The sequence below is a fragment of the Mustela putorius genome, unplaced genomic scaffold (genome assembly GCF_011764305.1).
Source record: "Mustela putorius furo isolate JIRA1106 unplaced genomic scaffold, ASM1176430v1.1 tig00003974_pilon_pilon_pilon, whole genome shotgun sequence".
Taxonomy (NCBI): Eukaryota; Metazoa; Chordata; class Mammalia; order Carnivora; family Mustelidae; genus Mustela; species Mustela putorius.
The window spans coordinates 9,754,264-9,778,816 of NW_025422117.1; the positions used below are offsets into that span (position 1 = coordinate 9,754,264).

The window sequence follows — 24,553 nt, forward strand, 5'->3', positions numbered from 1 at the left end:
CTTAGCTAAGGTGAATTTTGAAATGTCAGTTCAGCACTTTATCTCAGATGCTTTGTATTTAAAATGGGAATAATTTTATGCCACAGGTTTTTTCAAAGATTAAATTAGCTAATATCTAAAAAGTACTTGCATACATTATCACAGAAAGCATCAAAAATATTATCTAGCATAAGAATATTGAATTATAAAAACATTCTTTTAAGTTTTATAATGCTTTCGTAATATAAACACCACAATCAAATGAAGGTTTCCTTGGTTGATACATATTTATATTTGAAGTCAAATAAGCTTTTAATATCCTGATTAGAATACATCACTAAGAAAATCACTTAAAATGAAGTTTAAGAGACACATTAAAACCTAGCTGTAATTAGGAAAATTAGCCAATAAGAGAAAGACAACTATCATATGATCTCCCTTATATGAGGAAGTGGAGATGCAATGTGGGAGGATTGGGGGGTAGGAAAAGAAAAAATGAGAGAAGATGGGATTGGGAGGGAGACAAACCATAAAAGACTCAATCTCAAAAAACAGATTGAGGGTTGCTGGGGGGAGGGGGAACAGGAGAGGGTGATGGGGATATGGACATTGGGGAGGGTGTGTGCTATGATGAGTGCTGTGAAATGTGTAAACCTGGCGATTCACAGACCTGTACCCCTGGGGATAAAAACACATTATATGTTTATTGAAAAAAAAAACCCTAGCTGTAAGTAAGGCTTAATTTTGCTTATACTGCAGTGATAATGATGGTAAATATAAGTATGCTGTTTTTATCACCCTTAGCGGATGAACTCAAGAGTTGTTTTTTTTTTTTAATTTTAATAACTGTCCAACATCTATTTCATTAGACCATTCTAAAATGACCATTTCTAATGCTTGTGATTACTGTTAAAATTTACAACCTTCCTCAGTGTTTCACAAAGTTTGGTCTATAGGTACTGGTGGTTCATGTTTATACTATTTACTCCTATTATATTAGTTCTCTATTGCTAGTGTAAAAAAATCACCACAAACTTTGTTGCTGAATACAACACACATTTATTATCTTGTAGCTTTGTAGGCCAGAAGTCTGAAGCAAGTCTCCTTCAGTTAAAATCAAGCTGTTTATAAGACTACTTTTATACCAGAAGGCTTTAGAATAAAACCCTTTTTTTTTCTTTGTTTCTTTCTTTTTTTTTTTTTTTTTGCCATTTCCAGCTTCCGTGGGCTCCTTGATTCCTCACTCATAGCCTTTCTATTTTCAAACTCAATAACATTGTATCTCTGATCATTCTTTTATAGTCACATTTCCCTGTCTCTCTCATCTTCTTGCCTCTTCCACTTTTACGAACCCTAGTGATTTCATAAGGCACATCCACGTAATATCCTTAAGTTGATCACATCTGCAAAGTCTCTTATACCATGTAAGGCAAGTTTTGGGGATTAGGACATGGACTTATTTGGGGATATTACTCTATCATATCTGTTAATAGTGTTAAGTGGTTTGGCAGTTTTGTTTTTTAAACAATGTTTTGTTTTGACATATTTCACAAATTTGCAATGTTGAGTCATTATCATTTTTATAGAAATCACATAGTCTCTCAATTATCACTTCCAAAATTAATTTTTAGTGAAAAATATGAATACAAATTTATTTATATTTCTTGATCCAAGATCAAGCTGCAAATACACCAAACAAAAGCACCATTTTGAATGACAACTTATACGAATTACTATTTAAGAATGAAACATATGTGTGTAATATCAAAGATGGAATGAAACAAAATCTGTGCTCTGTGAGGAGGGTATGTCAGTCAATAAAGTTTACATATGAAGAAAAATACATACGTCAAATCAGGTATGCCTTTTATCTTGAAAATTGTACTGTACTACTATAGCCTTTTATTTTATTTTATCATGCTATGTTAGTCACCATACAGTACATTATTAGCTTTTGATGTATTAAGGAAGGCACATATTGAATGGAGCATTGGGTGCTATACGCAAACAATGAATCATGGAATACCATAGCCTCTCGAAGATCAGATTACATTGGAAACTTCTCTATTCTTCTATAAAATTTAATGTTATTTTCAAGAACTATAAAAACAGTAAACTTCATGACAAATATGAAGACAAAAATTAAATTCAACTGGAGTTTGATGTTATGCCACAAAGCATATATCAAACATTTGACAATGTAAAGTATAGATTAAGAGACAGCTTTTACTTGGGACAGTAATAAAAAGAAAGTATGTATAGATCTACATAAACACTAGTGTTACATGGCCCTTTATCACAGTGTTCACTAAGTGTATTCAAAATCACTATAGCAGAATCACCTGAAATTACTGAGTAGGAGCTGAGTCAGAATCTATGCAGACCACAAAGTTCTTAAAAATCTGCAGTTTGAGAAACGTTATCTTATGTCACATATCCAAATATGTCATATTGTAAACATCACATATAACACATAGGATAGTAGGAGAATGTTAGGGATGAAGTGTGAGTTGTCATTAAAATCAAGATGGTTGCTAAAACTTGGGAGAATACTTTCTGCGGTGGAAAACTCTTAGAAATCAGAGTTGTTTTTTCTAATTTTTTCTTTATCATTTACCTAACTTTCTTTACATCATAGAATGAAATGTTCAGCATTACTGAATGAGTAAACAGATCATTAATATACCTTTAGAAATATAGAAAATAAGATAAAATTTTAAAAAATAGAAATCTTCATTGAATTATCTGAAGATAAATAACTCCTGTGCATCATATTAAAAGTAGCTTATTTTCACATAATGCACTGATTATGGATTTTTCTAATAGCAGAGTAACAGAAACATATTCAATGACATTACAATTCAGTTCATAGAAATTAAAGAGAACCCCTATAGACCCTAAGATGTTAAAATAATTATAAAGAAATACTATAAACAGCTTTATATTAATAAATAAGACAAATTTGATGAAATCAACTAATTCCTAGAAAGAGAGAAATTAGCAAAATTGAATTAAGAATTGGTCAACTTTGTAAATAGATCATGTAATAAAATTGAATTAATGAAAAATCTGCCCACAAAAGAAACTGGGGTAATCCTATCACACGCTTAAGCTAGAAAAGAAATACTAATCCTATGCTAACTTTCCAACTATTTTTATTATCTTAATATGGCTGTAAGACAAAAATATTAAAAAAAGTCAAAACCACAGAATAATATCCATCATGAATATATAAACAAAAATTAATTAAAATATTAACAAACTGAATCTGGCAACATATACAAATAAATCTTTATACACCATGACCAAGTAGGGCTTATGCAAGGACAGTTTGGTAGTTAAAATCCAGAACTCAGTGAACATAAATAATATTACCTACTACTACATATAATAGCATAGGAAAGACAAAACAAGTGAAAAAAACAAAAAACTTACACATGGTTATCTCAATAAATGGAGGGAAAGCATGCATCAAAATGTATCATCTGTTCCTGTTAAAAGCTTTCAGAAAATTCCAATACAAAAGAATTTCCTCGCAATTGTAATAGACAGTTACAAAACACCTACAGCTAACATCATAGTTAATGACAAGTGAGTGTTTCCCCATTCCACGTTGGGAATAAGACAACGATGACTCCTCTTAAAATTTCTATTCAATGTATCGGTGGAGGGGTCTAGCCAGTCAAATAAAATAAGAAAAACAAAATGCATAAAGATAGAAAAGAATGAATAAAACTGTCCTCACTTGTAAAAACAAACAAACAAAAAAACCAAAGAGATCTAGCAATATAAAACAAAACAAATAATAGACAATAACAAATTCTGAGCAGCTGAAATAGTTTTTCATGATTCCATTTTCTATTCTCTCAGCAAATCAATCATACTTCTCTTTTTTTTTTGTTAGTGGTTGCATGAGAGTTGGCATTATAATTTACAACTAATGCAAATCTACCTTCAAATAACACTGTATCACTTCATGTGTAATGCACGGTATCTTAGAAGATTCCCAAATTCTTCCACCTGTCTCTTAAAACTTTACTGTCATTTACTTTATTTATCTACATGCTATAATCACCTAATGTATTGTGACTATTATTCTGAACTAAGTCTTAGCTGTTAGATGAATTACAAAGGGAAAAATAAGATATTTTATTTTACTTGTAATTATTCCCTTTATAGTATTCCTCTGTTTTCTTTACATTTACCCATATTATGGAACTATGTATCATTTTCCTTTTCTATGAAGAACTTTGATTAACATTTCCTACAAGACAGGTCTACTGGCAAAAAGTTTCCTCAATTTTTATGTCTCTTAATATTTGGGTTTTTTTTTTTTAAGGACAATTTCACTAGACACAGAATTTTAGGTTAGCCTTTTTTTTTTCTTTTAACAACTAAAATATTTCATTATACTTTTATCATCTTTCAAGAGTGAGTGATTATTAAACCCTGTTACTTATTATAAGGTTGAGTTGCTAGCAAAGTAGAACAATAAATATTTTCTGTAGGGGTTTTAATCTCAAAGATTACTGAAGATGTGCTTATCTAAAATTAATCAGAAATTTGGAATTCATTTTTTAAATAAAAACTTAATGTTGAATAATTCATGCTAAACAACAGCAGTTTTAGGGAAGAGAACAAAACATTCGATGTTTAAAATAAATGAAAATTTTTTCTATTCAAAATTAAATAAAAACATTACAAGCCCTCTGGAGAGACACTTAGATTTGATTTTTCAAAGTGATCTACTTATAACTAGTTATAATTATTTCAATCATCTTTCTATTCAATTTATGAAATAAAGGCTTTGCTTTTTAATGGGTAATCTGCATTCTATTAAAGGCTGAAAGCAATGTTCATGGCTTAGTTATTCTTTGCTGAAATACACTCTTTTTTGAGACTCAATGCTTATCATATAGTTAAAACGCACATTTCAGAAAATTAGTTTCAGGCTTGAAAGACAAGAGGCACACATATATCCACTAAGGTTACAACCTAAAAAAATAATGCAACTTTGATTTCTAAAGTACTAAATGTCATGTTCTGTAACTCTTTGAGATAATGTAAGTTAGAGCCTAACTTTCAATAAAGTCTATATGGAAACAGTAAGTACAAAATAACAAATCCAGTATGCGTGTTTGATGTAATTAGGATGCTAATAGGAAATGCTTCAGTGAACAAAAGTCAAGAGTCCACATCAAATTTAAACTCAAGAACAATGCAGGTTTTTGAAATGCTTTATAAGAAAAAAGAACTATATTCTTACTCAAATTTCTTTACATCTGAAGTAGTTAAGTCACATACTTATGTCATACTTAAGTGAAGTTGATTTGACAGCATGTCATTTTTTTTTTTTTTTTCTTATCAGGTCTGCTGTGTGAAAAGGTGATGGTCTGTGAAGAGCTTATGTTCTCTTTTAGAGTTCAGTCCAATGTTCCTTGAGTTCTGTTTTGGTGATATTTTGAGTTTATAAAAAGCACGATATTAAGCTTGAACTCTCAGAGCCATAGTGTTCTCCTCTGCAAAATGAACATGATACTTAGCCAGGTATCGATACACAGGTAATTGTTTTGAACATGAATGATACATGTTATAATCCAATCCATTTACATACTAAATGGATGATGTTAAGTTCCAAAACTTGCAGTTAAATGAAATACTAGTGAACAACTTCACACACACAACCAAATTCTTAACATATGCTTTTCTTTAGTAGGCTTTAAAAATTAATAGGATTGGTCAAATAGCATTATTTATCTCAGTAAAGATTTCTTCAACAGCAGAGTTTTACAAAAGAATTATCCTAAAGGATGAAGATTGCTTCAATATTGAAATGTAAAAGAACAACAAAATTTAATATGAACTAAAACGATAATTAATTTGTTTTACTCAATTCACTACTTTGAATTGAGTACTCAATTCACTACTTTACTCCATTCACTACTAAAAAATAAAGTTTCAAAAAAATGAAGAGGAGTATATAGTTACTTAATACTGAAGTAGATATTCAGGTTTTCTTAATCCATATGCGTATATTTTGTTTTGATTTCCAGTACACAACCGTAGCCCTCACTATTTCTCCCAAGAACAAACTGAATACATAGCTCCATAGGGAGCAATTTCCTCAGAGAAATCCAGGAAATAGATCAATGACTCCTTACCATAAATCCCACCAAGACACTGTGTCATAAAATGGGTAGGGAAGTCCCAATTCCCAGCTGCCACCTGGGGAACAAGGGTTTGAACTGCACATCTAGTGCCCCAGCTCTCAGGACTCTCATGTGAAGGATGGACCCCCCAAAACACCACACTTTGAAAGCCAGTACAGCTGGCATTTCCTCACAGCACCCGCTGGACAGAGCAAAGAAACAGTCCTGGTTTTTTAGAACCTACTTATTTTCTATCAATCTTATTTCGATCTTCTGTTTAAAAATATGTGGATGAGAGTGCCAGGGGGTACTCAGTTGGTGAAGAGTTCGACTCTCGATTCTGGCTCAGGTCCTCATCTCAGGGTCCGAGGATTGAGCACCCCGGCCCTGCACCCACTGAGTGAGGGAATCTGCTGGAGATCCTCGCTCTCGCTCTGCCCTTCCCCCATTCACACATGCGCAGTCTCTAAATCAATCAATTCTATCATTAAAAGAAAATCTGTGGGACCTGTACCCCTGGGGATAAAAATATATGTTTATAAAAAATTTAAAAAATTAAAAAATATATATAAATAAAAAATAAATAAATAAATAAATAAAATCTGTGGAAGAAATAGCTTAACCACACTCAGTGGTGGTTCTTACCCATTCCCTGGCCAGAGCAGCGGGAGCTGCAGATCGGTCTTTCCGCAGTGGGAGGCTTGCTCCAGTCCCCGCAGGGAACCATGAAGAGGCACAGAGGGTACCTGTGCACCTTCAGAGCCGTCTGTGACTTAGGTTTCAGTCGCAGTAAAGTCAGGCATTGGGAAATTCCACTGATCCTGAAACTCCTCCTTCGACCCAGCCATTTTAGAAGAGGCGCAGCTTTTCCCTTTCAATCTCCTCAGGATTTCTGTGGAAAGAAATATGAGGCGTGACCTCCCCTGGGTGCTCATGGGAGACAGTGATGCGCATGTGCACAACTTTCCACGCGGCATCCACGTAAAGGACCCGCTGAGGGAGCTCCCTTGTTGCTCTGGGGGCGTCCTTTCAAATAGTGCAGAGGAGTGTCAGGGTTATACAGAGCTGTGATACGCAGGTTAATATCAAGTGCTCTTTGCGGAGACAGTGGTTAGCCCTTAAGTAACCACCAGAAGTCGCAGTCTGGATCCAGTTAGTGAAATTTCCACAAGTGAAGCAGCCAGTGGTAGTAGTAGCTCCAGTGGTAGCAACAGAGGCCAGCTCACCTCGCTGCCACGTAGCCCTGGGGCATACAACGCTGACGTCAGCAGGGTTTCCGACGCCAACGACGGCAGGAGTTACCGGCGGGAGCTTCTCTCAGGGTCTCTTCAGATTTTATGGTATGGATGCCGTTACTTTTACTTTGGTAGATTATTGTTCTGTTTGGAAGTCAAGGTTGGTGCTGCTGAAGTGGGTGTCCGCTGCAAGGAATTTGAGGACATCCTCCTCCATTTGCAGGATATGAAGGATTCCCGACATTGTGAAAGCTTCTGTTTCGGTTAGGGTGGGAAGCCGGGACAACTCCATAGAGACCCTGTGCGTATCTGTTACAGGTTTTTGCTTTATGCTTACCACGAGGCTTACATACACCTTAAAAGCTTAAAGTCCTGGCATTTCATAAAGCCTTTTAGAGGAATTCTGGCAATTCAGGAGGCGGTAAAACCCTATTTTTGGAACTTCTATTGCCTTTCATAATTATTAAAATATTCTCTTCTATTTTTTTAAAAAGATTTTATTTATTTATTTGACAGACAAGTAGGCAAAGAGGCAGGCAGAGACAGAGAGAGGAGGAAGCAGGCCCCCCACTGAGCAGAGAGCCTGATGCAGGGATCGATCCCAGGATTCTGGTATCATGACCTGAGCCGAAGGCAGAGTCTTCAACCCACTGAGCCACCAAGGCACCCCTTCACTTCTATTTTTATACTGTAGGTGATTCCCAAACTCTTTACGTCATCACAGTATGCATGTGATGAGGACATTGTTATTATCTGTGCTATAGAAAAGGTTATTCAGAGGGTAATGATCCGCTGAAGGTAATAGAATTAAACTTGCAAGAGCAAGAAACAGGACCCAAGTCTCCCAAGTTATAATTTGGTATGTTTTGTACTAATAAAACCTACCTAATAATAAATAAATACAATACAATAGTAATATGTGCTCCGCAATATAAAAACCTACCCAAGAAGTTTGTGTGTGTGTGCGCATATGTGTTTGTTAATGGTTTCTTGAGTTCCTGGAACTCCTCAGGACATGGATTTTTAAAACTATGAGGCCAGCCATTCAAATGATTTTTTGTTGTTGTTGTTCAAATGAGTTTTTAAAACAACTAGATTACTCCTATGTTTTACCACACTAATCCACGCAGTAACCAAACATTTTATTTTTCAGTTTCTGGAATGATTTTTTATTCTAATAAAGCAATATCATCATGCATAATTCTTATAAAGCAGTATTTTAAAAAGTTAAAAAGTTGCTGTTTGGAAATAAACTTATCTTCTTGACCAGTAAATTTCCTATATTCAAAATAGCTGAAGTGAAACTTCTAAGTTAGATTAAGAAAAAATGAGTATGCTTTGGTTCTTGTAGCCCAATATTGCAATGCTTATGAAAAGATATATAATCAAAAATATTTTGAGTGAGGAAAACATGGTTCTAGTCATTATTCTGACAATATATTATTTCACACTCACTTGACCCTTGTTGCACTGTCTTTTGCCGGCCATGTCAAAATCCTCCTGTTTTATAGTAAGTTATTTACAAAATTAGCAAATGCTTTGATGCTAATGTAATAAAGGATGTTTTTAAGGCTATTTCACTTATATTGGAACTTCATTTAGAATTACATCCTCAAAGTTCTATTTTGTATTATATTTCATATTCTACAAAATTTTCACGGTTCCCTACTCTTATATCCAAAAGGAACTGGGAATGGAAAAGCTATAGTATTTGAAAATAAATGAAACTGTCACATCCCTAGCATAGCCAAAGTAGTAACTGTTTTTATTCTACCAAGAACAGTTTGTTGTAGTATTTCCAACTCAATTATTTTTACAACAAGGCATTTGAGGACTTTCAGATAAAATGTAAATTTGGTCAAACTTCTACTGCTTTTCCATTTCCTATCCTTCTACATATATTTCTTTTACTAAATATTGAAACTTTTCAACCACCTTTTTAAAAGGTCTGAATTTTTACTTGATAAACAAAATACTTCTTTGATTTATTTACACTAAAGTAATAATAATCATAATAATTTTAGATCTCTGCAAAGAAATAAAATGAACATATTCTTGCTTTAAAAATTGTCCAGGTGATTGATGAAAGTAAAAAGTAAAACTTAGTGCCAAAAAAATACTAGACAAGAAAGATATTTGATAAGCTCAACTCTTCACTTATGAATGTTCAGTAATTATAAAATTTTTATTTTGGATTTTTAGTTATTTCATTCCCCTGAAAGAGGACACATCCATAACATCAGGATATCCCTGAAATAATATATCAGTGAATATTCAAGGTTATTATAATATTTAAAAATATTAATAAACATAACATGCTGGTCAACATCATGTCATATATAATATTAGCATAAGAAAGATTTGTCATTAAGCTTTGCTCTGTTAAATAATTGGTGGGGTAGCAGGAGTTGTCCCTGCTTTCATTTAGGTTCTAGCATTAGCTATAAGGCTCTTTATTTTTTGCCTTCCTTCACATAGTAAGATAGCACAGAGCTCCTAATGTTCCTGCAGAGACTTTTAACATGCATTACTTCCACTTAAATGTTCTTCTTAAGAGTCATTCCCATACAGGAGACTATAAAAAAGAATATTACCCACAAGAACATGACCACCATGACTAACTCCAATTTAACAAGAGAGTTGGACTCATCATGTCCTACATTCTAGGTTATCTAAGCTTCCACAAACAATTCAACCTTCCCAAATTCCTTAACATCTAGACACGGTGACCAGCACTTTGGTCTCTATGCCTTCTCATAATATAACTTGGTTGCTGTCTGTTTGCAGCCATCTACTCCCTTCTGTATTTCTCTTCATTCAGTGAAGATTAAGTACGTTTAGTTGTATTTTTTTAAGATTTTATTTATCTATTTGACAGAGATCACAAGTAGGCAGGCAGGCAGAAAGAGAGGGGAAAGCAGGCTTCCCACTGAGCAGAGAGCCCCATGTGGGGCTTGATCCTAGGACCCGGAGATCATGACCTGAGCCGAAGGCAGAGACTTAACCCACTGAGCCACCCAGGTGCCCCAATTTATTGTATTTCACCAATTGTATATTTCATCATTTATGATCATTCAATATAAATATATAATCTATTCTCCATACTTTCTTGACCTTCGTCCTTCTAACGAACTTTTCTTCCACCTTACCTCAGGCATTCTAATTGCTACAACTGAATTTTTTTTTAATTTATTTATTTTCAGCATAACAGTATCATTATTTTTTCACCACACCCAGTGCTCCATGCAATCCGTGCCCTCTATAATACTCACCACCTGGTACCCCAACCTCCCTCCCCGCCGCCACTTCAAACCCCTCAGATTGTTTTTCAGAGTCCATAGTCTCTCATGATTCACCTCCCCTTCCAATTTACCCCAACTCCCTTCTCTCTAACTCTCCATGTCCTCCATGCTTTTTGTTATGCTCCACAAATAAGTGAAACTGATAATTGACTCTCTCTGCTTGACTTATTTCACTCAGCATAATCTCTTCCAGTCCCATCCATGTTGCTACAAAAGTTGGGTATTCGTCCTTTCTGATGGAGGCATAATACTCCAAAGTGTATATGGACCACATCTTCCTTATCCATTCATCCGTTGAAGGGCATCTTGGTTCTTTCCACAGTTTGGCGACTAGCCATCAGGGAGATTCACATTAAAACTACATTGAGATATCACCTTACACCAGTTAGAATGGCCAAAATTAGCAAGACAGGAAACAACATGTGTTGGAGAGGATGTGGAGAAAGAGGAACCCTCTTCCACTGTTGGTGGGAATGCAAGTTGGTGCAGCCTCTTTGGAGAACAGTGTGGAGATTCCTCTAGAAATTAAAAATAGAACTTCCCTACGACCCTGCCATTGCACTCCTGGGTATTTACCCCAAAGATACAGATGTAGTGAAAAGAAGGGCCATCTGTACCCCAATGTTTATAACAACTGAATTTTTAAATAGCAATAATAGAGCCACCTCCTGAATCTCAATTTGTTATCCCCCTAACTAGCACCTTCTATCTTTATAGTTTAATCATTCAAATATCTTGATTCTAAAATTTTATTAGACTCTTCCATAACCTACAATCTACTGACCTTTTCATTTTTCATCAACCTCTCTGCTTGTAGGTCTTAGAACAAATTGCCAACATCTGTAATTATCCCCTTGCACATACAAGTTTGCTCTCCCTCCCTCAATTAAACTCTTGAAACCGGGGTTGTGGACTATAGCCACACTTGAATTAAACATCCTGTCTTGCAATGCAGCATGTATATATAGCTGGGGATACACGTGCACGTGCACACACACACACACACACACACACACACGCGCTGTGCATACACACACCTTTCATTAATCAACCTCTCAAGTGGGAGCTCCTATACTTAATCTATCAATTGCTTTTTCCTCCTTTTCTGTGAAACTAATTCCTTAAGTCTTCTCAGTCCTGAATCCGTTGACAATTCTGTTTCTTACACAAGTGAGCTAATTCAGGCAATCAAGAAATTTCCCACATCTACCCCTACCAAATTTGTCATACTTCCTTATTCTATCTTTTCCTCTGTTATACTGGATGACTTATAAATGTTTCCATCCAAGGCCAGAGTCTTCATGTGTGCATTTTAATCCTACTTGTGCACCTATATAAGAAATTACTATTTGCAAGTTTCTCTTTTTTCCTGAATAGCAATTCACATCAACATTAGGAAACACCGTAATATTTCACACAAAGCTAATGAACAAACAACACTCTCAACCCAACATCTCCCTCCAGTTGCCACTATACACTTTTCTGTGCTTTCGTGTTGTAGTAAATCATCAAAAAAGAGTATTCTACTCAAATTTTCTTCCTTTTTCTCCTATTGAAATCTCTTAAGTCCGGGCCAGTCAGATTCTTGACCCTACCAAATAGTAGAAAGAAGTCCAGTCATCTCCACTATGCCAGTCTAATGACCATTTTCACTCTACAGCTCATTCATTATATTAGCTGCATTTGATATAGTTTTGTTTTCTGTGATACCACTTTCTTTTTGATGTCATGTTACTACAGTGATCATTATAAATATTTATATGTATTCTTTTGTCTCCCCAAAAATCTGAATTCTATGATAACCCAAGATGATTTAGCATATTCTTTGTATATTTTCTCTTCCTAATTGTTTTAATAGAATTTATTTTTTAGAGTAGTTTTAGGTTCATAGCAAAATTAAGAGGAAGTTATATAGATTTCCTATATATCCACTGCCCTCACATGCATAGTATTCTTTGTTATCAACATTCCCTACCAGAGTGCTAAGTTTGTTATAACTGACAAGTCTATGTTAACACATCTTAATCACTTCAAATCAACTCTTAATTTTATACAGGCTATGGATATGGAGATGGAGATTTTTTTTCATGCATTCTTCATTAAAGATCATGCAGAGTATTTCATTGCCATAAAATTTTTCTGCACCCTAGCAATTCACCTCTTATCCCCACCCAATCCCTGGCAATCACTGATCTTGTTATTGTCTCTATAATGTCACATAGTTGGAATCATACAATATATAGCCTTTTCACATTGGCTTCTCTCACTTAGTGATGTGCATTTACGTTTTCTCCATATCATTTCATGGCTTGATAGCTCATTTCCTTTCAGTTCTGGGTAACATTCCGTTGTCTGGATGTACCACAGTTTATCTGCTCACCTACTGAAGGACATCTTGATGTTTTTGTGTGAGCGTAAGTTTTAACTCCTTTGGGTAAATATCAAGATATCCATAGATGGATCTTATAGTAAGAGTCTTTTTAGTCTTGTAAGAAACCTCCAAATTGTTTTCCAAAGTGGCTGTACCATTATGTATTCCTGCTAGCAATGAACAAGAGTTCTTGTTGCTCTACATCCTTGCCAGCGTATGATATGTCACTGTTTTGGATTCCGGCCATTCTAATAGGCATGTAGTAGTATTTCGTGGCTATTTTAATTTATATTTTTCTAACAGTATATCATGTGGAATATCTTTTCATATATTTATTTGTCATCTGTATATCTTCTTTGGTGAATGTCTGTTAAGGTCTTTGGCTTATTTTTTAAATCAGGTTGTTTTCTTTTTGTTGTGTTTTATGAGTTCACAGTATATTTTGAATAATAGTCCTTTAACATATTTGTCTCCTACAAATATTTTTCCCCTGTCTGTAGTTTTTCTTCTAATTCTCTTGACTTTTTTTTTTGCAGACCAGAGGTTTTAATTTTAATAGGGACATGGATCATGTCTTATCAAAGACGTGGATCATGTCTTTAATGTTGTATACCCAATGTCATCTAGGTTTTCTCCTTGTTATCTTTTAGGACTTTTATAGTTTTATGTTTTTCATTTAGGTCTGTGACACATTTCGAGTTAAATTTTGTGAAGGGTGTAAAGAGTGGGTCTAGTATCTATCTTTTTGTTTTTCTTTCTTTCATATAGATGTCTAATTGTTTCTGTGACATTTGGTGAAAAGGCTATCTTTACTTCACTGTATGTTCTTTTGTCAAAGATCAGTTGACCCTATTTATGTGGATCTATTTCTGGTCTCTCTGTTATTTTCTGTTGATCTATTTGTCTGTTTTCTTGCCAGTACCACACAGTCTTGATCACTGTGTCTTTATAGTATGTCCTGAGGTTGGGGATTGCCCAATCCTCCAGCTTTGTTCTTCAATCTTGTGCTGGATAGTCTGGGTCTTTTGCCTCTCCATGTAAACTTTAGAATCTTTTTTTTTTTTTTTAATATCCTCAAAAAAACTTGCTGAGTTTTGTTTTTTGTTTTTTGTTTTTTAAGATTTTATTTACTTACTGGACAAACGGAGATCACAAGTAGGCAGAGAAGCAGGCAAAGAGAAAAGAGGAAACAGGCTCTGCTGAGCAGATAGCCCAACATTGGGCTTGATCCCAGGACCCTTGGATCACGACCTGAGCCAAAGGCAGAGGCTTTAACCCACTAAGTCACCCAGGCACCCCACTTGCTGAGATTTTGATTGGAATTGTATTGAATTTATAGATCAAGTTGGTAAGGACTGACATATTGACAATATTAAATCCTTCCATACATGAATGTGGAATATCTCTCCATTTATATAGTTCTTTGATTTCTTTTATTGAAGTTCTATGGTTTTACTTATATTGATTCTGGCCAAATTTTGTTAAATTTATACCTACGTACTTTGGTTTTTTGGACTGCTAATGTAAATAGTATTGGGTTTTTAATTTCAAACTCCACCTGTTTACTGCTGATATGTAGGAAAGCAGTTAACTTTTTATATTAACCTTGTGTCCTGCAACCTTGTTATGATCAATTAGTTACTGGAGATTTTTTTTTTAATATATATATCCTTTTGGATTTTCCACCTAAAGTATCCTGCTATCTAGAAAAAAATGTCATTGTATTTCTTCCTTCCCAATTCTTTTTTTCATTTCTTAATACATTAGCTTGGACTTCTGGCATGATGAAAAACAGTGGTAAAAGAAGACATGCCTTGCTTTGTTCCTGCTTTTAGTGGGAAGGCTTCAAAGTTCTTACCATTACATTTGATGTTAACAGAAGGTTTTTTGCAGATACTATTTATCAAGTTGAGGAGAGAGTTTAGTGAGAGTTTTTGTCATGAATACATGTTGGATTTTGTCAAATACTTTTTTTTTTACACTATTGATTAGCACTGAGATTTCTAATACATAATAGATTCTATTCAGTCATAAAATTAATTCAAGAGATGTTTCTTTCAACAAAAAACTGTGATGGTCAACACTCAATCTTCAAACCACTAGCTATACCAAAAGACTTCCTTAGCTTCAGATGAATGACTGTATATATAAATTTGGGGTTAGTTGAGTTGGCAAATAGTTGTTACCTTCCTGAAATATTTTCTCTCTCAGAGATATTCAGCAATTGCCAGAGCTCTGAAGCATGTAACCACTGTCTCTTCAGCCTTAAAGGAAATGACAGACATCTGGAGAATTTCATCTGTAAGAGGATGAATGAGAAAACCCAAAGAGCATTAACCCAGAAGCCTCTGGCCTGTTTGACTGGAAGGACTTTAATAAAATTTTATAATATCGAATGAAGCTGCTCACTTTAAGGTGGGGTAGGGGGAAGAAAAGCTCACTTAAGTCGCTTATTTTCTAGGAGTAGATCTTAAGGTGGGGACTCTAGTTCAAATATTATTTGGGGAATGCTTTTCAGGAGAAGGAGAATTGAGAAAGCAGGGAAGGATAGAAGAAAGCTGAGCAAGAATGTATTCTCAGATATAGAAACCTACAGACAGGGGCATTCCTGTGGCTCAGTCATTACATGTCTGCCATTGGTTCAAGTCATGATCCCAGGTCCTGGATAGAGCCTGAGGCAGGCTCCCTGCTCAGCAGGAGGACGTCTCTCTCTACCACTCCCTCTCTTGCTGTCTCTCTCTCTCTCTCTCTGTCAAATAAACAAATGAAATCTTTTTTTTTTTTTAATAATTTTTTTAAATAATTTTTTATTTTTTATAAACATATATTTTTATCCCCAGGGGTACAGGTCTGTGAATTGCCAGGTTTACAACTTCACAGCACTCACCAAAGCACATACCCTCCCCAATGACCATAACCCCACCCCCCTTCTCCGAACCCCCCTGCCCCCAGCAACTCTCAGTTTGTTTTGTGAGATTAAGAGTCACTTATGGTTTGTCTCCCTCCCAATCCCATCTTATTTCATTTATTCTTCTCCTACCCACTTAAGCCCCCATGTTGCATCACCACTTCCTCATACAGGGAGACCATATGATAGTTGTCTTTCTCCGCTTGACTTATTTCGCTAAGCATGATATGCTCTAGTTCCATCCACGTTGTCGCAAATGGCAAGATTTCATTTCTTTTGATGGCTGCATGGTATTCCATTGTGTATATATACCACATCTTCTTGATCCATTCATCTGTTGATGGACATCTAGCTTCTTTCCATAGTTTGGCTATTGTGGACATTGCTGCCATAAACATTCAGGTGCATGTGCCCCTTTGGATCACTACGTTTGTATCTTTAGGGTAAATACCAGTAGTGCAATTTCAACATTTGAGGAACCTCCATGCTGTTTTCCAGAGTGGTTGCACCAGCTTGCATTCCCACCAACAAGGTAGGAGAGTTCCCCATTCTCCGCATCCTCTCCAGCATCTGTCATTTCCCGACTTGTTGATTTTAGCCATTCTGACTGGTGTGAGGAGATATCTCATTGTGGTTTTGATTTGTATTTCCCTGATGCTGAGTGATAGGGAGCACTTTTTCATGTGTCTGTTGGCCATCCAGATATCTTCTTTGCAGAAATGTCTGTTCATGTCCTCTGCCCATTTCTTGATTGGATTATTTGTTCTTTGGGTGTTGAGTTTGCTAAGTTCTTTATAGATTCTGGACACTAGCCCTTTATCTGATATGTCCTTTGCAAATATCTTCTCCCATTCTGTCAGTTGTCTTTTGGTTTTGTTAACTGTTTCCTTTGCTGTGCAAAAGCTTTTGATCTTGATAAAATCCCAATAGTTCATTTTTGCCCTTGCTTCCCTTGCCTTTGGCGATGTTCCTAGGAAGATGTTGCTGCAGCTGAGGTCGAAGAGGTTGCTGCCTGTGTTCTCCTCAAGAATTTTGATGGATTCCTTTCTCACATTAAGGTCCTTCATCGATTTTGAGTCTATTTTAGTGTGTGGTGTAAGGAAATGGTCCAATTTCATTTTTCTGCATATGGCTGTCCAATTTTCCCAGCACCATTTATTGAAGAGGCTGTCTTTTTTTCCATTGGACATTCTTTCCTGCTTTGTTGAAGATTAGTTGACCATAGAGTTGAAGGTCTATTTCTGGGCTCTCTATTCTGTTCCACTGATCTATGTGTCTGTTTTTGTGCCAGTACCATACTGTCTTGATGATGACAGCTTTGTAATAGAGCTTGAAGTCTGGAATTGTGATGCCACCAACTTTGGCTTTCTTTTTTAGTATCCCTTTGGCTATTCGAGGTCTTTTCTGGTTCCATATAAATTTCAGAATTATTTGTTCCATTTCTTTGAAAAAGATGGATGGTACTTTGATAGGAATTGCATTAAATGTGTAGATTGCTTTAGGTAGCATAGACATTTTCACAATATTTATTCTTCCAATCCAGGAGCATGGAACATTTTTCCATTTCTTTGTGTCTTGCTCAATTTCTTTCATGAGTACTTTATAGTTTTCTGAGTATAGATTCTGTGCCTCTCTGGTTAGGTTTATTCCTAGGTATCTTATGGTTTAGTGTGCAATTATAAATGGGATTGACTCCTTAATATCTCTTTCTTCTGTCTTGTTGTTGGTGTAGAGAAATGCAACTGATTTCTGTGCATTGATTTTATATCCTAGCACTTTACTGAGTTCCTGTACAAGTTCTAGCAGTTTTGGAGTGGAGTCTTTTGGGTTTTCCACATATAGTATCATGATATTTGTGGTGGGTTTTTCATAAATGGCTTTGATAATATTGAGGTATGTGCCCTCTATCGCTACGCTTTGAAGAGTTTTGATCAGGAAGGGATGCTGTACTTTGTCAAATGCTTTTTCAGCATCTATTGAGAGTATCATATGGTTCTTGTTCTTTCTTTTATTAATGTGTTGAATCACATTGATTGATTTGTGGATGTTGAACCAACCTTGCAGCCCTGGAATAAATCCCACTTGGTCGTGGTGAATAATCATTTTAATGTACTGTTGAACCCTATTGGCTAGTATTTTGGTGAGAATTTTCGCATCTGTGTTCATCAAGGATATTGGTCTATAGCTCTCTTTTTTGATGGGATCCTTGTATGGTTTTGGGATCAAGGTGATGCTGGCCTCATAAAATGAGTTTGGAAGTTTTCCTTCCATTTCTATTTTTTGGAACCGTTTCAAGAGAATAGGAATTAGTTCTTCTTTAAATGTTTGGTAGAATTCCCCCGGGAACAAACGAAATCTTAAAAAAGAATAAGAGGGACCCCTGGGTGGCTCAGTGGGTTAAGCCTCTGCCTTCAAGCTCTATTACAAAGCTGTCATCATCAAGACCCTTAACTCTATGGTCAACTAATCTTCGACAAAGCAGGAAAGAATGTCCAATGGAAAAAGGACAGCCTCTTCAATAAATGGTGCTGGGAAAATTGGACAGCCACATGCAGAAAAATGAAATTGGACCATTTCCTTACACCACACACAAAAATAGACTCAAAATGGATGAAGGACCTTAATGTGCAAAAGGAATCCATCAAAATCTTTGAGGAGAACACAGGCAGCAACCTCTTCGACCTCTGCCGCAGCAACATCTTCCTAGGAACAACGCAAAAAGGAAGGGAAGCAAGGGAAAAAATGAACTATTGGGATTTCATCAAGATCAAAAGCTTTTGCACAGCAAAGGAAACAGTTAACAAAACCAAAAGACAACTGACAGAATGGGAGAAGATATTTGCAAAGGACATATCAGATAAAGGGCTAGTGTCCAGAATCTATAAAGAACTTAGCAAACTCAACACCCAAAGAACAAATAATCCAATCAAGAAATGGGCAGAGGACATGAACAGACATTTCTGCAAAGAAGACATCCCGATGGCCAACAGACACATGAAAAAGTGCTCCATATCACTCGGCATCAGGGAAATACAAATCAAAACCACAATGAGATATCTCCTCACACCAGTCAGAATGGCTAAAATCAACAAGTCAGGAAATGACAGATGCTGGAGAGGATGCGGAGAAAGGGGAACCCTCCTACACTGTTGGTGGGAATGCAAGCTGGTGCAGCCACTCTGGAAAACAGCATGGAGGTTCCTCAAAATGTTGAAAATAGAACTGCCCTATGACCCAGCAATTGCACTATTGGGTATTTACCCTAAAGATACAAACGTAGTGATCCAAAGGGGCACGTGCACCCGAATGTTTATGGCAGCAATGTCCACAATAGCCAAACTATGGAAAGAAGCTAGATGTCCATCAACAGATGAATGGATCAAGAAGATGTGGTATATATACACAATGGAATACTATGCAGCCATCAAAAGAAATGAAATCTTGCCATTTGCGACAACATGGATGGAACTAGAGCGTATCATGCTTAGCGAAATAAGTCAAGCGGAGAAAGACAACTATCATATGATCTCCCTGATATGAGGAAGTGGTGATGCAACATGGGGGCTTAAGTGGGTAGGAGAAGAATCAATGAAACAAGATGGGATTGGGAGGGAGACAAACCATAAGTGACTCTTAATCTCACAAAACAAACTGAGGGTTGCTGGGGAGAGGGGGTTTGGGAGAAGGGGGTTGGGTTATGGTCATTGGGGAGGGTATGTGCTTTGGTGAGTGCTGTGAAGTGTGTAAACCTGGTGATTCACAGACCTGTACCCTTGGGGATAAAAATATATGTTTATAAAAAATAAAAAATTAATTTAAAAAAAAAAAAGCCTCTGCCTTCAGCTCAGATCATGACCTCAGGGTCCTGGGATTGAGACCCACATCAGGCTCTCTGCTCAGCAGGGAGCCTGCATCCCACCCCTCCGCCCCTCCCACCTGCCTCTCTGTCTACTTGTGATCTCTCTCTCTGTGTCAAATAAATAAATAATAATCTTAAGAAAAAAAAGAAAGAAAGAAAAAAAAAAAAAAGAAAAAAGAAGCCTACAGACAAATTCTGGAGCACAAATTGTAACATTTTCCCACCTTGAAGCAAGGGACTGCCCTTTGGTATCTCCTTGTCAATCAGGCATTAGAGGAGGTCTGTGTAAGGTGGCTTCCATTTGGCCATGCTGCATTCTTTTTTTTTTTTTTCTTCCTTCCTTTTTTAAAGATTTCATGTATTTATTTGAAAAGCGAGAGAGTGAAGAGCTGGGGGTATAGAGGGGAGGGCAGAGGGAGAGGGAGGATCATACTCCCCATTCCAAGACCCTGAAATCATGACCTGAGCCAAAGGCAGATGCTTAACCTATGGTGCCACTCAGGAAACCTCAGCCATGATGCATTCTTAAGCAGGAAACCTGAGTTATCAGGCAACATTAACAGAACTAGAGGAGGGAAACCACACTAGCCTCTCCTCTTAGAGCTGACACTTACATAGCCCATATGTGTCAGTTTCCCTACAAAGAGATGCTTTTCTCCCAGCTTTTTCATTTGGGATGTGACCCATACACACACAGAATATTTTTCCTTAGCAGTATAGCTCAGTAAGAGTGAGCTCAGTCAAGTTAAATCCAACAGGTCTAGACACCTCCATTACAAGATAAACACTTGAGTGTCCCTCAATGCATATAAAATAGAGATTGCATTTTAGAAAGATGAGGGACTTAATGAGTTTCATTTCTGCTGTCAATGCCTAGGACACAGAATTAGAACCTCTGAACTTTGCAAAGAAGTGTAACCAAGATGTATAACAGTCACCAAAAAAACATTAAGTTGTTTTCCCCTGGTGGATTATGTGTGATTGAATTATTTAAAATAATACTAAATAAAAATTTGTAAAGCTATTTTTGTCATAGGTCATCCATATAGAAGAAAATCGTTTTTTAAATTGTTTCCTTCAAGTATGAAATATTATTCTATCTTATGCCATAATTAAAATGTTAGACATAATTAAACATAATAAACATAGTTAAACATAATTAAAATGTTAAAATAAAAAATAAAAACATGAAAATGTCATTACTGTGTTTAGATTTTGCCGAGATTGTCTGCGTGTATGGCAGGAAAGGAAACAAGCTCTCAATGTTTTTCATAAGAACACAAACCTAATGAGGTGTCACTTCATTAAACTATTGTTATTCACTCTTGTTCTCATTGTACTTTTTGCATAAAACAATTAGCCTTTTATGCTATATGGTATATAAATTTTGTATTTATTATTTTTCCCTAAAAACAAAAGCACTATATCATTCTTTTTTATATACTCACCTTTAAAAATAGTAAAACATTTTCCCCAATCCTATTCAATCAACCCACATTTCTTTCTTTTGGGTTAATTCCTACCACAATAAATTTGATTAATATCCTCCCAGATACTCGGGTTGAATGAATGAATAAATAGTATTACAATTTTTCCTCTTTTTTTTTCTTTCTTTTTACAAATTGATTTTCACAAATATCTACTTTTCCAACTTCATAGAATTTTCATTCCCACTTTCATTATACTTGTTTAGGATTTTTTCAAAAGTTTTCTTTACCTATGTGTTTGCTTCCCCTTACAATCTGTCCATAAAATTGCTACAGTGTCTACCATAATATTGTATTTTGGTAACACAACCTGAATGTCAGTATTCTCTTTTTTAAGAGCTTTTCCTACCTCTCCATTGCCTGGTTAAAATGGTATAACTTCCTGGCAATAACGTGTAAGACATTGTAATATGGCTGTCATGTTGCTTTTGATACTGAATGTACATATATTCCCTAAGTCTGCCCTATAATCCCATTCTTCAACCTCAGGATAACCTTTCATATATCTGAAATATGATTCTTTTCATACCTATTCTACTCCTCATTTTCTTTCCACTTGGCTAACATGATCCTTTATTCATATACCTCTTAACTGTTACTTCTGAAGGAAGCATTTATTACTTAGTAGTTATATATGCTATCTTTCCTTGTTCCTTATGCACACTTTTTGCTAGCTTTTAAATTTGATTCTGCCAGTGCTAAATTTTCTATTTTGGTATTAATGTTGTTATATAGCAGTTCCTCTTAATTAGAGTTGATTTTTATCTAGAAGTGTGAAATAGCAGTGATTTTCTTCCAGGAATTTAAAAAGATTTTTCATCGTATTTTAGTTTCTTATCTTTCTTATTCAAGAAAGTTGTCAGCCATGCTGTCATTCTTTGAAAATAATATGTGTTATTATTATTATTTTATTTTTATTTGAATATCTTTTCAAACTTTCATTCCTTTTGTGCTTCTGTAATTTAATCACGATAATATCTGGGTAATGGTTTATTTTTATCATGGTTAAAACTTACTGTGCTTCCTGAATCTGAAAATACATGTTTTCATTTTATCTAGAATATCCTTAACATTTCAGTTTAAGGACTGTTTTGTTCATTCTCTTGATGGAACTTTTTTGATCCTACGTGTGTCATAACCTTTCTTTATACATTTCTTAATGTTTCTGTGATGTTTCTGCATTGTTTGACCAATTCTTTATTGGATTATACCTGATTTACTGTTTAGTCCACCATTGCATATTTAATTTCAACTTGGTTGTTTTTTTCAAATCTACATTATCTATTTTTTTTTTACAGAGGTCTTTTTTTGTTTATATTCTATTTTTTAAATTAATTTAAATATTTTAAAAATACATGTTTTATTTCTTGGATGCCTAAATCCTTTCATTTTATTTAATTTTACATGTGTGTGTATTTATTTTTTCCAAGTTTTTATTTAAATTCCCATTAGTTAACATACAGTGTGATACTAGTTTCAGGTGTAGAATATAGTGATTCATTGCTTAAATACAACAGCTGGTGCTCATCACAAGTGCCCCCTTTAATATCCATCACCTATGTATGTATTTATCATGCTAACAGATGGATTCTTATATCATGAGATGCTTAACATTTTACTTAAGAGGATTTGTGACAGCTTCTGCCAGATACATCAACTGTATCACTACCTTACAGTGTCTTTGTATGTTAATTTCTCAGTTACAGGATTCTGAATGGACATGTCGGCTCAAAGACATGATTTCTTGTTTTCTGCCATGGAATCAAGGCAGGCAGTCAAGTTTCCTTTCCGTAGACCATTCTTTAATTGAGGGGTATATTCCTTAAAATTATTTACTGTAATTCCCATCCTTGTTACAAAAATCCTTATCATAGACTGTCCCAAAGCTTTATCTTCTGTCTTGCATCCCCACCCCCACTCACATACACATCTAGGTATTCAACACAGCATTTTTGTTAATAAGACAGGCCCACTCCCCTAGGTGCCACGTCATAAAATTATGCATTCAAAGTTTGCACTTATTTTCTTCCAAACTAACCTATATACTTAAGACTATACTTAATTATTTTATCCTTAGATTTTTGTTGTTCTAGCAAGAGGAATTTCAGATTAGCTATTTTGTTATGTTTTTAGAAACAGAGCCCTTCCTACCCACAATAACACTGAATGCATTCATCATGATATATTTCTGTTACTTGTTAACTGTATTATGTACTCTTTTGTCCTGAACTGTAGTAAAAGTAAGAAAGAAAATCTATTGCAATTTGTTACATGAATTAATGAGTTGAACTAAATGGTCAACTTAATCTACCCAATATATTTTGTGCTTGTGTTTGGGTCATTAACACTTTTTACAATAGTGATTTGTATGGAACCCAAATCTTTAGTTTTGTCATTATTTTATTTTTACATAGAAAACTAAAGAATATTTGTTCTGTATCACAGGCTAAAGGTTAGTTTTATAAATTTGCTAGGATTAAATAAAGCAACTCCAAAATTGCAATAATGTAACATAACTAAGGCCATAATTTTATCCATCCTACTGTCATGCAGATTGGCAAGGCCCTCTGTTTATAGTAGTCTGTCCAAGATCTAGGCTGAAGACATTCCATTTTAATATGTGCTTCCAATGATACTGCAGTTAGAAGGATGCTCAAGAGTTCCTCTAAGACCTTCTGTGCAGACATGACACATATCACAAGTACTCACATTTCTTTGACTAAAAAAAGTCAAGAACAGACCTCTCTTAATTAAGAGCCTTAAAAAAATGTACATTCCTATCATGTATGCAAAAAATAGAGGACAAAACTATTGGCATAACTTGAATGACTAGCATAGCCTTCCCTTCTAGACTGCAGAATTTAGTTTAATCTGCTTTCTAGGTAAACTACTTACCCACAAAGTTCTCAAGTAAGACAATTTCCTATTCAGTTATGAGACTGAACTCAGAGTCCAGAATCTTTGATTGGTGTTCTTTGTCATGAGGGAAGAGGGATACTTGAGACCTTAGTTTTGCTTTCTGGAAGAATTTTATGTGTCAGTTATTCTCCAGAATCACTGTAATATCCCCCAATTACATTAGTTTTTGGCCTTAATATCTTGAGAGAGAACAAACATATTTATCTTATTTTCAGCCAGTAGATTATGAGGGGCCTTAGGTAGCTTCAAATCTCAAAATTATTAGCCTATTAATACAGACTAGTCAATATAACTCTCCTTAAAACTTAATTGGCTTTGTGTTTCTTTTTTATTATAGATAGCAC

General features: G+C 35.3%; 1 long non-coding RNA gene across 1 annotated transcript in view; it reads left to right on the forward strand.

The window, feature by feature from the left end:
- Positions 1-7,140: 7,140 nt before the first annotated feature.
- LOC101675510 overlaps positions 7,141-24,553 on the forward strand; it is a 91,039-nt gene continuing 73,626 nt past the window's right edge. Inside the window, exon 1 of the long non-coding RNA XR_199587.3 lies at positions 7,141-7,468. This is a non-coding gene — a long non-coding RNA (uncharacterized LOC101675510). The remainder of the gene's footprint in view (positions 7,469-24,553) is intronic.